The 14,949-nt window shown below is 41.6% G+C and overlaps 1 protein-coding gene across 2 annotated transcripts in view; it reads left to right on the top strand.

Moving 5' to 3' along the window:
• Positions 1 to 229: 229 nt before the first annotated feature.
• The window catches only part of HNF4G (hepatocyte nuclear factor 4 gamma), a 75,073-nt gene continuing 60,353 nt past the window's right edge, over positions 230 to 14,949 (top strand). Inside the window, exon 1 of one of the 2 annotated variants that reach the window (XM_065585779.1) lies at positions 230 to 788. The gene's annotated coding sequence lies outside the window, so the exon portion shown is untranslated. The remainder of the gene's footprint in view (positions 789 to 14,949) is intronic. The other variant, XM_024102801.3, reaches the window with a different exon arrangement.

Here is a 14,949-nt window from a genome sequence, read left to right on the forward strand (position 1 = left end):
TACAGCCCCCTCCAGTACTGCTGCCTTAAATCTGTAAAGGGGGTTTTATTGACTAGGTGCTGGAGGGGGCAGTGGGATTCTCCCCAGCAAGGCTGCTGAGCATGTGCAGATCGGAGAGCGGGAAAAGTGCACGCCTTCTAGCATGGCCTTTAAATCCAATCACCTTCTAGCCCCACTGCATGGCTCTATGGAGTGTGGGGGAAGCTTCAGCTGCCAGTGGGGTGAATGGCTGAGTTGGGGGGATGCCCTCTCAGAACAATGGGGCCACTCACCCCACCCCACGCCTGCCGGGCTACCCCTGGGTCCGGCGGGGCAAGCAGGAGCACGCCCGGCACGTGCTTGGGGTTTTCGTGCAGCGCTTCTAGCTTCTCGCTCGGCTTCCTGGCCAGGAGCAGCACCTAGGGCCGAGAAAGCCGCTTCCTCCAAGGCGCTGGGGCTGCCCCGCCCGCGGAAAGGGCCCGGGCCGTGGGAGCAGCCGAGCCAGCAGGAGCCGCTTTCAGTTTTCCTTGAAGCGGCTGGTTACTGTTTAACATCCCCACCCACGTTTCAGTTTGTTTAGTAAATCGATCTGATGCTCGGGCTCAGCCTGGTGCCTTGTCGCCATTGAGCAAAGTTAATATCCCCCGCTCGAGCATATGGTAAAGGCTTTGCCAGCGAAACCAACTCAGCTCCCGCGGCCTGAGCAGGACAAGGGGCCCCCCGGGAGCCGTTCCCGGGGGATGCTGCCGCCGCCCTGACTTGCCGAGCTGCGACGCGGGAGGCAACGGAGCCGCATCTGTGCCCAGCAGGTAAGTTTCACTTGTGAGCAGGGAATAACTGAGCGCCCCTCCCCCGCCACGCCGCTGCCCTGGCTTCGCACATTGCAGCCGGGTTCCCGGCCCAGCGCCCCAAGAGCCGCCGCCGCTGCTGGTTGGCTCGGGCTTCTTGGAAGCGGAGCCAAGTGCAAACGCAAAAAAGTGGCTCTGGCTGCGCGAGGGAGAACAATGGTTTCCGGAGGGGGCGGGTCACGTGCCTCTGGGCGAGCTGAAGAAATCCATTTTGGGAGGGTGCCGCTGCAGGTTGCGGGGGCTGGGCCGCAGGAGGCCCGCAAGGCGTTTAACGTGGCGAGCAGGGAGAAAGCAGGAGGGCACTGGGATATTGAGAGAACGGCCAACGCATTCCCAAGACTCTACACTAGAACTGCCCTGATAACAAGAGAGGGGAAGCTTTATAAAGGAAATGTGTTACCTTGCTGAGTTCCGGGCCTGAATCTCGTGACCACACGTGAAGTGGGGTGGTTTGTTATTGTAGGGTTGGTGATCACAATGACACTTGGGAATTACGGAGGGCCTTATCAGGGCATTCTAAAGCACACCGATTCTTTTTCAAAGGTAAAAACATTGTCACATAGGCGGGAGAGAGGGGAAAGAGCAAAGAATTATCTGGATTTCACACCCAGATATCGGGTCAAGTTTTAGGGCATATCGGTGCCTGTAGTCGAAATGACGGAAGAACAAGTTATGGTGCAGTCTATGATACTCGCTTCCATTCCCGGTAGTTGGCATGGGAAACAAGCTCAAATATTTTATTCAACATATACTGTGCAGCAAAAATAACACCATTCTTCAAGTTGGTTTTCACATTGACTATGATCAATAATACTCCATCTCCATGCTAATGTGGAAAAATTCATTATATAGCTATTAAACACTGTCTTTTTTGTACTGTTGATTGTATAGTATGTATTTTTGAGTTACTGTCATTTCCCATCTATATTATGAAGCTAATACATTATTTTAAAGCATCATCCACATTATTAATTGAGTTTCTGAAAACTCATTGTGTGAGACAGATTGATTGTATTAAACAGTTTTCCAGGTTCCTGAATCTCTTGATTTTAGGATTCACTTAAGAGTCATTGGAGGAAAATATAAAGCACTAAATAATTCCTATGTCCCTAAAAAGTACTATTTTGGAGCTTATGCAACATGCCTAAGAGAAATCTGAAACATTCAATTATATCCAGGTGTTGATAGAATATTATGAACAAGATACTGTTGATTTTTCCTTTTTATTATGAGAGAAATGATGGAAAACCTTTAAAATGGTCTTTTGTAACAGTCTACACTTCCCATCATTTCTCTGTCTCCGAAGGTTTGACAGGAAAAAAGCATTTAAAATGGCTATTCATTGTCTGGTACTCAGTTCCCTGTCCCTCTCCTCCTCTCTCACTGATGCATACCAGCCCTCCCTGGGGCTCACCTCATACACATAAAAAAATATAAGGTGTTGGACAAGATCGTAATGCAGTTATCTTGTTCAGAATGTTATCTTTCATTTTTGCAACTCACACATATGGACCATATAATTTCCTCCACTGGCTCCTTAGCACACAGCATAACTTTACCTAAAACTTATTCTTTATAAGCAAGGGGACATTCTGGGCCAAATTCTGTTTTGTTACACTAGTGTAAATCCAGAGTAACTAATAGGCCTAATTCACTGTTTTGCTACAGCTCTTTTGTGCCACAAAGCCATCTTCCTAACTATACTCTTCAGCATAGGAGTAATCTCCAGGTAATGGGAGCCAACATAGCAGCTCTATACCACCCTCACAAGGTAATCCCCAGTATAGAAGGTGTGGCTAGAGAAAAGGAAACATGATTTTTGTGTGTGTGTGTGTGTGTCTGAGTGAGAGAGAGAGAGAGACCTGGCAATTACTTGACCAGTCCCTTACGGATGTGCACAGTCAGACATAAATTATATCAGCCCTGAGGCTGCTCTAATTTCTACTGGAGATTGATTTGGATCCTGACCAGGGTGAGGGTGTCTCAGGGTAGTGTAAAGACATCTTTGCCCCCGTGCTTCTTCAGGTCCTATGCCTAAGGAAGGGGGGGTGGCATATTCTATTTGATTTCAGTTGCATTGCTGTGCACCAATGTAAATGAGAATTTGGATGTCAATTTGCTTGAAGTGACTTGTTCAGAATTTTGGTGAATATATTTGTTTAGCTACAAAACCAATAGCTACTTTAATCTTCTACTGACTTGGTGTATAAGAGCCTGATCCTGTAATGATTTGAGTAGAGTCAGCTCCCATTGCCTCTCTCAGCAGGCACTCAGATTTTTCAGTATTGGGCCTGAAAAAGAGGTCCAATACATATTTTTGGATGTTGCATATTTATATATCCAGTATTATATGTTCTTCTACATTTTTTGTTAGTTATGCAGAAAACTAAAAGATGTCTTAGTCTTTTATTAATTCTTTTATAACATGTAAGATCACCAGTAAAATCAAACTTTTCTTTAAGGCTTCAGAAAATTAGTAACACAGTAACTGGAATTTTTATTAATAACACCTGCTGCAAAAAGGTGGTTCCATCTGGAGAATTTCTGAGTAGTCATTAAAACATTGTGATTTGCTGCTTTTATGAAAAAAAATCTGTTAGGTCAAGAATAAGAATAGGTATGATATGCAGATAGTTAAGTTAAGAATCAATCACTGATATGATGCTGTCATTCTGAGCCAAATAGATTTTGGTTTGGACCTCTTTAAAGTAAAAGGGACAACTGCACTCCATTTGTTAATTTCTGCACCTGTGCTCTAGACTGTATATTTCATACCTTTTCCCCCCTCTTTCACTCCCTCTGTGCACAATACCAGACAGTAATAGAGCCTGTGGATCGGCTATTTGATACCTTACTGGTTAGGCTATTTAGGGATCACACAACCTTAATTTTCAACAGTAGTAAGGGCCCTTTGCTAGCTAGATTTACAGCTTATAAGGTTTTAAAGATCCCTTGATTAATTTCTTTTCACCTGTTATTTAATTGAGCAACTCAGCTGTATGGAAGGCCAAATTTTGCTTCCTAAGTAAGTTCAAAAGCAGGTGAAGAGATGCTGTTTACAGTGACTTTAAGGAGAAAAATGTAGGCAGAGTTGCATATGTTGTCTCTTACACAACACTGCTTCTTGTTGCTGTCTGATACATAACGTTTGATGGCTACATTGTTCCACTGTTTATATAGACTGTATTAGAAGGTAAAGATTGATATTATTTTGTGATAAATTGTCAATTCTTAACATAGATGGTGATTTTTTTTATATCTGTTATAAAAAAAGCATTCCATAAGCAAATTGTATTTGTAACATACTATATGTTATATTTAACAAAGGTACACACATTACACAGAACTTGTTTGGGGTATGCATTATTCAGAATCACGCCTACATGTTTTACCTTTTTAAAGTATCCTGTATCATTGTAAAATTGGGATGATTTGCATTAGCAACCAGCAAGTGTGCTTAATGAGACCATTTTTGACACATAAGAGATGTTTTAATGCATCCTTCAACCGCTTTGATTCAATCAATTATTTTTCATTTCAAAATTTCAATTAAAAAAACAACTAAAAATCATGTTGGAATAGTGTATATAATGTCATAGATGAAATCTATCAAAGTGAAAGGCCCAGGATACGTTTTCAAACCTTTTTCAATTGTCAATTTAAGTTAATTGAAAATGAAAGGTCTTGGTTTCAGGATTGGGCCATTGAAATGCAAGCATGCTGCTTTCATTTTGTAATCTCCCACCACATAGGTATTTTTAAAAGGTTCATTCATAATTCTCCCTTTGCACTTCTATTGGAAATGACAGAATTCATTATTTTGAGCTCCTGAACTATTTTTCTGCAACTCGGGTGATGAATTGTATGAGATTTAGTTCACAATATGACATGGCAGCCCACAAGATTTTAAAATTCTCAGGGCTAGATCCTTCCCTCTGTGGCACACCATTGGGAAGAGTCTAGAGCCTTAGTCCAGATTCTCTGCCCCAATCTCCCATGAAGTAACAGGGAACGATCTCTATCTAGTATTTACAGCAATTCTAAAAAGGGGGCTGGAATTCAGGTTTGGTAATTCACCAGAGCTTTCCAGACAGCTAACACAGGCAGCAGCATCCACTAGGCAGGGGTGCTTTCTGAATATTCAACCACATATTCCCTACTCCATGGTTGCCTTGGGCAACAGGATCCCAGCAGCAGAGGACACCTGCAAATAACTTTGCTCCTACTAGCTATTCCTACTGGGGCAAAATTTGGCTCCAAACTTGTATTTTAATTGAAAAGTCTTTATACTACAAAAAAGGGCTTCTAATTATTTTGCTGCATGTGTGAAAATACCTGACCAAACACAGGGATGAGTTGGGGGGAGGGGAAGAAGGAAGATGGTCTTACTCTTCTAAGCTCCGCCCACAAAGTAAGCTGTGCCCATATGAGTTGCCAAAGTGAGATACTGCCCACAGTAGTTTGTGCAGTGTTAAAATATGATTGTCTTGCTACTTGCTCCACCAGATTTCTTGAGCTTGCACCCCCTTGGTGAGGGTTGAATATACCCATGGACTCTGCTAGGCTCCTCAGGTTTGGCTCATTCTTGACTGTGCGGGACAAAAACAGTGGTATCTTCCAAACACCACCCCACTTGTGGCACTAAAATGATCCATCACCCAGTAAATTGTGCAGATCTGTGATCCTCCCTTTTCTTTCTTGCATGATATTGAATCGTCTGTTTCTGAGCCCTGCCTAAACTGCCCTGTAAGTGGACACTGAATACCTTTGTTCCTCTGTCCAAGTCTTTCTGATATGGCTTTTGGTATCAGTATTGATTGTTTTATTTCTTATGTGAAATATACCAAACTGACAACTGCCTGGAGAGATTAAAGTCCTCTAGTTCAAAGAACAGGTAAAGTGGGGTAGAGCAGCAGTACAAATTTGCCTACACTGCCTCACCAACACACTTCATTCTAAGGATGAAGGGGTGAGAAATTCATGTTGCATCTTTGCTAAGACTGCCGACAAGGATTCCAGGGGTGTTTGTTTTTGTAATGTGGTGATTCATCTGTTGAGAACTATACTGGTAGCAACTCATTTCATACAGGCTGCCAAATGGGCATTAGTTGCCAGATATTAATTTGCTATTACCCTGGGCTAGATTTGAACTGGTAGCCTAGTGGAAAGCCTCCATAATTCCTTACAATCACATAAATCATTTACTATCCCATTTCAGTACTGGCCATCATACTGAGTGGTTTCTTAAAATCTCTTAATGGAAATGGACTTCCCTTTTGGAGGCTTTGATCAGACAGACATACAATGATTCTGTTAGATTGATTTGATATCTTTTGGGTTGGCTACCAGTTCAGTAATTTTTTATGATGTTCAGTTGCTCTTCAGTCTGCACTTTTGAGCATGCCACCAGGAAAACTGAATTAATAATCTTTTTACTTTTGAACTATGCAAATGCAATGGTTGTTTTTAATTGCTGAGCAGACATTGCTGATAGGTGATGCCTATGTAATATGTATGTATGTTTTCTCTGTCGCTATTTAGGGTATCAGTTACTAGTTTCTGTTTTGGATGTTTAGATCCCAAAATGCATTGCAGTCTTTCTTAAAGAACTATATTTTTAAGAAGCTTTCACTATCTTCTGAGTGTCTTGTCACAGTTCACTTTTAACATTTTTCTTACTCTTCAGTTGTTGCTTTTGACTTTCATATATTTTTCTATTATTCTTTCTCTTTGCTTTGAGCTTCAGTGAGTTCCTGTATTAATATTAAACATATAACTGCAACACGTGGTTTAGGTGAACTTGTAGACACATTTTTTAGCCTCAAACAGATTTGAACTGCCAGAACTTGTTCTAACATACATTCAAACCACAGCACTAGAGTATCATAACAGGAATAATTTTGGCCATGACAATGCTGTTGACAAAAGAAATAATAAGAACAAAGACAAGAGATACCATCAGCATCAGATTCTGCTTATTGTTTTAGAATCTTGTAGATAAATAAATAACCCCATCACAAAGGTGTACTTAGACTTAAGTCAATACAAGGAAAGTCTAGTCATTCTATCAAAAGGAAAAGGAATATACACAAAAGTGGAACAGAAGGTCCTGTATTAGAATTTGCACAGAAGATGATACAGATGAGAAATGACTGGAAAGATAGGGGGGTGAGGGTTAAGGATGTGATGAAGGATTTATTGATGTGAAAATGTGGAATTCAATTTGTTTATTCTACCTAGCTTCTGGATGAAAAATGATATTTTGGAGTGAACTTTTTTTATTTTTATTTTTTAGTGTGGTAGAATTAGGACCTACTCTCAAATTATTCACAACATATTTAAAACAAACTGACTTGATATTCTGCTATCTTTTATCAATTTATTAATATTATTCAACATTGACTATAGCACCATAGAGTATAAAGCCATTATCCTTGCCCTGAGGAATGATCTAATCTAGATTAGAAACAGGAGTTGAGGGCACTCAGCACTTCACAGGATCAGGCCTTATTAAGAGGATGAGCACCCCATAGAACTAAAGGGTATTTTTTTTTTAATGGTTGGTGGTTTCTTTGGTAAATTCTAGTATTTGTGGGGGAAATGGCAAATTGGTTGCCTTGGAGAATGAGAACCTCTGTTTGTAAGGTAGATACAGCATACGCAGGAACAGTGCAAGTTTCTTCATACTGCTCCAAACTATGCCTCAGTCCTCAGCTGGAAAGGCCAAGACGGTAATTCAATCTTCATGCTGTCAGTCCTTCTTCTTCACCCTGCTGTAACTGCCAACAAAGGAAAATGTAATGGTGCATTTTATGATTTGGACACTTGTCCACAAGACAACAACAATATGTTGGCTAATAGCAAAATTTGAGAACAAGCAATTCTACTCTATTATTGTTTTTTTTCAATAGGAAGGCAATAAGGCCCCTTTAAAAAAAAATGAAGAAATATGAGAAACTTTAAATCAGTAAATTTATAGTCCAAGGACAAGGAGGCACTGAGTGGGTTACTAAAAGCAGGAAGCAGCTGAAAAAGGAATTCAAATTTTAACAAAAATTTCACCATGAGTTTTGTACGTATAAAATTTAATAGTTTTTATCTCCTTTTACTCTAATAGGTCAAGTAATTTATTTCCTGAGATGTATTTGAAGTTGAAAAAAATAAGCTTGAAAATGAAATACGCTGCCAGTACCCTGGCAAAGATCACTCCAAGTATGTATGGTATCACACAGAGTCAAATGAATGTTTTAAAATTAAGTTATATAATGTAGCAAAATCCTTGGCAGGAAGAAAATGAGCACAGCTCAGACTGGTTCAGAGAATAATAACAGCCTACTGCAGCAAATAGTTTAACCCTTGGCACTCTACACCTTTAGTTGCTTCACATTTTAGGCTAGACTCATTATTTCCCACCAAGGTAGTAGCTAATCATCATATAACAGCTGTAGCCAAGTATGTGCCTAATTGTTAAAATCCTCATGACGTTAAGGTGATTCAGAAGTCAGTCAAGACCATGTAGGTAAATGGACATGCAAAGGTTGTTGACCATTTGGTACCAACATGCTGGAGAAGGCCTGGAAGAGTGGCTCTGCTCTGAAGAGTGACTATAAAAATGGCATTTTCTTATTCAGTGGCTGTGATCTCTGTGGGTAATCAAAGTAATAGCTTTTATATTTTATCATCAGTCTGTGGAAAAAGTCTTCTCCCACTCAGCTCGATGTGATTGAGGGGAAAAGCCCTAGTCATCTCTAGGTCTGACCAAACAGTCCAATAACAAAGAGCCCCAAAGGAGGGTTGTGTGGTACACTTTTGTATACAGACTATATCTGTAGGATTAAGCCCTGTCCCACAACTACAGTTCATTTAACTGTGGATGAGCACAGTAGCCCCATTATCATCACCTAGATGAAGAGCCTGACTTCCCCTGTAGTCCTTCAGTGAGATAGAGGGCATTTTCTCAGGCACTGGGGAAGCTGTCTTACTTGATAATAACTTTACTTTCCACAGTAACTATTCAGGATTTCTTAGTTTTCAATTATGATTTCCTCCTCATCAAATGAGGATAATGGTGTCTTTAAGGGACTAAATTCTCTTGCTTCATGACTTACCTATGATCTGATATTCTATCTCCCAGAACTGGAAGGGACCTTGAAAGGTCATCAAGTCCAGCCCCCTGCCTTCACTAGCAGGACCAAGCACTGATTTTGCCCTAGATCCCAAAATGGCCCCCTCAAGGATTGAACTCACAATCCTGGGTTTAGCAGGTCAATGCTCAAACCACTGAGCTATCCCTCCCCCCAAGCCCTCTGATCCTATTGCCATTGAAGTCCAAACTCTAAGTGACTTCAGTGGGAACAGGATTGGCCCCTAAGATGAACACAGGCCCAATGCAAGTCTTTTGTAGTGGCAATTACTATAAAGGGACTGTAGTTTGCAGAGAACAAGCATTGTCTGAGGAACTGGCTGTATATACAGGCTCATCCTTCAGTTTTGTGAGGGAATTAGGAACCTTAAGAAACAATCCAGGCTAATGGTCCATATTAAGAAAGAAGTTGCATGTATGTAGATTTTGAGAAGACCAAAGGACCTAGGTGTATGTGAGAACACTAAAGGGACCAGAAATGCCTGCCAGTAAGAATGCATTTTCGCGAGGATAATATATGAGTATTTTTTTGGTGCTAGAGTTGGTACACTGGTGTAGACTAAGCACAAGCATTTTTACCAGCATGTAACTGTTCATGAACATAGGTTACAGTTACATAGTTTATAGCAATAATGTAATTCCACTGGTGCTGAAAAATAATGACAAATTTTCCTAGTGTAGATAAGGTATGAGAGTCAGTGTTTGTCTGAATTCTGCATTATCCGTAGTTGGGGGTAAAACTGGTGGGTAATATGAAATTGCTAGTTGCTTGCCTTCTCACACTGATACAAAACATTTAATTCTGATATTAGTATCTGACATAGTCAGCAGGGCCGGCTCCAGCATTTCTGCCACCCCAGGCAAAACAAAACAAAACAAAAGTTGTGATCGGCGGCGGCTGTTCGGTGGCAGGTCCTTCGCTTCTAGAGGGAGTGAGGGACCTGCCGCCCCCGAATTGCCGCAAGTGCCGGCCCTTTCCCTTGGCCGCCCCAAGCACCTAAATAGTCTTGTCATAGTTGACTCAAGCTGTACATGTGCGACAGTCACTTTAGGAATTGGTACACCTCTATCCCGATATAACGCTATCCTCGGGAGCCAAAAAATCTTACTGTGTTATAGGTGAAACCGTGTTATATCGAACTTGCTTTGATCCCTGGAATGCGCAGCCCCACCCTCCCGGAGCTCTGCTTTACCATGTTATATCCAAATTCGTGTTATATCGGGTCGCGTTATATCAGGGTAGAGGTGTATTAAGAAATAGCTAAGGTGTACAGCTACTTATAAGATATTTTTTGTGTGGCATAAGCTGGTCATAGATACCTGACTGTTTTTGAGCAGCCAGTCAGCCTTTGCAGGGAAGATGGAGAAAGTAGCAACTTGTTAGCAGCAGCATGAGAAACTGCAGAATGCCATGTTGTTCCTATTCTGGCAGAAGGGTGCTGCTATCAGCTGCCCTAGAACTGCTGCTAAGTGCCCACTTTAGAAAAGGAAGGGAAGGGATCCAGGAGGAATGCTGGAAGAGAATTCTTTCCATGTTTTGTCTCCTGGTTCCTGTCACAACCTCATTCCCTGCCCTTTGAATGCAAGGTTTGTTCAAGGCTCCTGCCGACATTTGTTGTAGCCTGTCCATAACGGAGTGGGCAAGAGTGGGTCTGTGGCACCAACAGTACAGAAATGAGCTGGCTAAGCAGAAGTGCATGCATTGTACCCTTTCCAAGGGTGTAGCAGGGGCCACAATGTCTGTGATAGTGTGAGGGGACCCAAGGAGACCAGTGGTAGACCAGAGAAGTATAGGAAACAGAGAGGAATTAGAGAGAAATCAGATCAAAGAGACTGGAGCAAGCCTACTGAGTGTTTTAAAAATCAGGAAGACCTTTTTAACCTGGATCTTGAAATGAATGGGGAGCCAGTGGAGTCATTTTAGGATGGCAGTGATATGGTTGTGATTCTTTGTACATGTGAGAGGGTGACTAACAGCAGTCTGTTCATGCTGAAGTCGGGGAGCTTGGGTTTGGAGGCCACAGAATTACAATAGTCAGGGTGAACAGAGTTGAAAGCAGAGATGGAGGCAATTGGTGTTCAAGTGCAATGTTCCAGGAATGCAGAAAGCAGATTTGCAAGCAGAGGAGATGTGGGAAGAGAAGAAAAGGTCAAGCATGACACTAACATTACAGAGAGTGGAAGCAAATCAAAAAGAAGAGAAGAGAAATAAAGGAGATGAAACTGTTTTGGGACACACATCTGATACCTTTTGTCACAGGAAGCTGAAAGGAAGCCATACATTTATTTGAATTGGACAGGAGGAGGGTGGAGAGAGAGAGAGAGAGAATATATATGTATAGTTGATAGTCATCAAAGCAAAAGCAATGGTTAAAATTATAGGAAGAGCATTGATGGCTGCAGTTGAAATGTCCAAGAAAAGGTAGTAAGATAATGATCAGAAGAGACAAGGTACATAGGCAGAGGCGGATTATGGGTTTGTAGGGCCCTGGGCAAGAGCAAGTGTGGGGGGGGGCCTCCCCACCCCTTCCGCCTGCAGTCCTCCCGGCACTCCTGCCAGAGAGCTGGGTTGGGGCAAGGGGGCTACCCCACCCACCCAGTGCTCCTGCCAGAGAGCTGGGTCGGGGCGCGGGGTCTTCCCCCACTGCACAGCGCTCCTGCTGGGGAGTGGGGTTGGGATGTGGGGGCTTCCCCTGCTCCCCAACTGGAGTGGCAGGTAGAGGGGACAAGTCCCCCCCCCCCACTGACCCCGCTCCCCAGCAGGAGCACCAGGCAGGTGGGTGGAATGGGTTGGGCTGCGGGGGCGCCCATTTTTCTAGGGGCCCCCCAATTGACCAGGGCCCCTGGGCAGAGACCGTGTTAGCCTAGTGGCTAATCCACCATTGTACATATTCAAGAGGAAAAAGACTGAGAATGCCTTGCAGGGCTCCATAGTGGAGGAGGAATCACCACCAGATGAAAACCAAATACCCAGCAATGAACAATTGCCAATTTCCCGATGAGGAAGCAGTAACAAAGGATGTATGCTGTAAAATTGAGAAAAATCTACACAATACAAAGAGACAGAAGTCTGCATTTGTGTGGAAGTGAGACATCATCAATATGTAGCATACTGCTAAGTCTGCTGGCCTTGATTCTCCATTGGGTTACACCAATGGAATCACACCAGTGTAAAACTGGTATAAGAGTGGAAAATTACCCTAAATATTCACTATAGAATACTGGCGTTTTCTAATGTGATCTAATATGAGCTTTTGGAAAAACATAATAGAAATAACCTTATTAATAATAAAATCTCTCAGTTGTGGAAAAATAAAGAATTTTGTTCTAAGTACTGTATTTTGAGCTGAGGTTTTTCAAAAAGTGGAAAGTAGTCTGCCATTTTAACTGTGTCAGAGACCTCTGCTTTTGGTTAGTAAAAACATATATTTTTTTCCTTTGTATGAACATCTGTGTTAAGCTAAAATATGTTGCTATTAATATTTATCATCATTTGGGGATCACTGAGCCTGATTCTCAACTCTGTTACACTGATTTTAGGCTGACATAAATCCACTGATGACAATAGAGATATGCCAGTGTAAAACAGTACAACAGTGTGAGGAATCAGGCCCTTCATTTGCCATTAACTCATAATCAGTGTGCAGAACAGTGAGTTTAATTCACTGCTAACTTTCATACTGTGCAATTATAATATTTGGCTGGGATGGCACAGCGTACATCAGCACTGAATTTGATGTGAAGCATACACTGTGTAGAGCAGTGTTTCTCATCCTTTTTGATACCAGGAACTGTCTGGCTGCTTTCCAAAACTATCATGGACCATTTGAGAGGGGGAGAAAAAAAAAAAGAACAGTATTTCACTGGTATTTTTGCTGTTTTTTTCAGTATTGCCAGGCATTCTTTTTTTGTACTATCTGCATGTAAGGCATTTCTTACTTGCTTACCAACACAGGGCCACTACTCCAGTTCTATTTATTTGTTAAAATAAAGTCCAGTTCAACCAATTATGTGATATGAAATTGTTAACCTGATTTTTAAACATTGTTTCAAATAAAGGGTACCAATAATTTTGTCTACAACTGTATATCTCATTTTGTACATTAGAGATAATTGCATTGATTTAATTTTAAAAAATAATAAAAAATCAGATGGGTTCACTCACCATTCTGTTAATGAGATATTTGTGCCTGTCTTGTAGACACAAGTCTTTCAATCTTGGGATGAAGGATACTAGGAGCGTATTTCCAATGCGCAACCATTTGCGGTATTTTGTTTTCATTGCAGTCATCACTGAAAATCCAGTTTCATAAAGATCTGTGGCGTGGAACAGGAGCAAAGTTTTGATAGCAAGTTCACTGCGTTGTGGGTATTCACTTCTGACTTTGAGCCTGAAAATAGGTAGAGTTACTTCATGAAACTGTAACTTCAGACCCTCATCACTTGACTGTTCCAGCAACTTGTCCTCCAATGATGGTGACAGAGAGGTCTCAGTTTCTAGAGAGGAGAATGGATCACAAGGTGCCCATTGCTTTCCTTTCTGTGGATCAGAGTCTGATGGGAAATAGTTCTTGAACTTTTGGAGAGTTGATTTTAGATGGGATGCAATTATTTCAACTAGGAGAGGCAGATCCACGTCTTTACTGTCATCAATAGCCAGAAATGCAAAAGATGGAAACATGTCATAACAATTGTACCCAACTCTTTCTTACCAGCGTTAGAGCTTTTTTTTTTTTTTTAAAGGTTGTGATCTTGTCAGCCAATACAAAAATACTCAACATACTTTCCTGCATAGAGAGATTGAGCTGATTGAAGTGAACAAATATATCTGCCAAATATGCAAGCTTGGCGAGCCATTGTAAGTCCTGAAAGTATGCTGCCGGAGGAGACTTCTTTTGAGACAGAAAGGCTTCCAGTTCACATTGCAATTCATACCCTCGATTTAATACTTTGCCATGTGATAACCACTGCACTTCAGCGTATAAGAGTAAATGATGGTATTTGGACCCCATTTCTTCACACATTGTAGCAAAGATGTGAGAATTGAGTCCATTTGCTTTCACTAAATTCACGATTTTAACAACTATACAGAGGACATCATTAAACTCTCGAGACAATTTCTTGACTGCCAAGACCTTTTGAAGAATGAAGCAGTATTCCATCACTCTCGCCACTAACCCTGAATGTCTCCATGTCATTGTGGCCGCTCTGTGCATTCCCTTGTTGGAATGCAACAATCCAGTGCAGCAGTCCCACTGAAGTCCATGTCCTGTGACATACTTGTAGGACCCAGAAGATTTCAGCACCTGTTGTGTTATCTGGCAGTTTTTCACAGCAGAGTAGATCTTCGTGAAATGCGCATTAATAGGCATCAAAAAATGCTGTGTTAGAAAAGTCCATTGACTCATCCAACTAAATTGCAGATGAGCTTGACATTCTCACCCTTTCTATCAACTGAGCTTCAATATCTTCTGCTATATCAGTGATTTGACATGAGACAGTATCATTTAACAGTGGAACACAACTCACTTTTTTGGCAGCTGAATCACCCAAGACTTTGCAATGGGCATCTATTACGGAAGGCATGATTAGTTCTTCATCAACTGTAAATGGCAGTTTGCATTTAGCTGTGTGTAGGGACAGCAGATATGATGCTTTTAACATACCTTCATTTGATGTTACAGCGGTGTGCAGTATTTTCTTTTGCCCCTTCTCTTCATCCCACTTCCGTTGGAAGAATTCCACTGCTTTTCTCTTAAATTTGGATGCTTGGTTTCAAGGTGTCAAATCATTTTTGAAAGTTTCATAGCATTATTGCTCAGAGTCATGCCACACACAACAGAGTTTTTAGGCATTCTGCATCCTCACTTGCAATGAACCCATACTTCCGACAAATCATATCATTAATTGAAGGCCGAACGTTTCCTTTTCTTTTCTAACCCTTCTTCGTTACCATGTTTGGAGTCACTCGCATCTCTA

This window comes from Chrysemys picta, chromosome 2, assembly GCF_011386835.1.
Source record: "Chrysemys picta bellii isolate R12L10 chromosome 2, ASM1138683v2, whole genome shotgun sequence".
In the NCBI taxonomy this organism is placed as follows: Eukaryota; Metazoa; Chordata; order Testudines; family Emydidae; genus Chrysemys; species Chrysemys picta.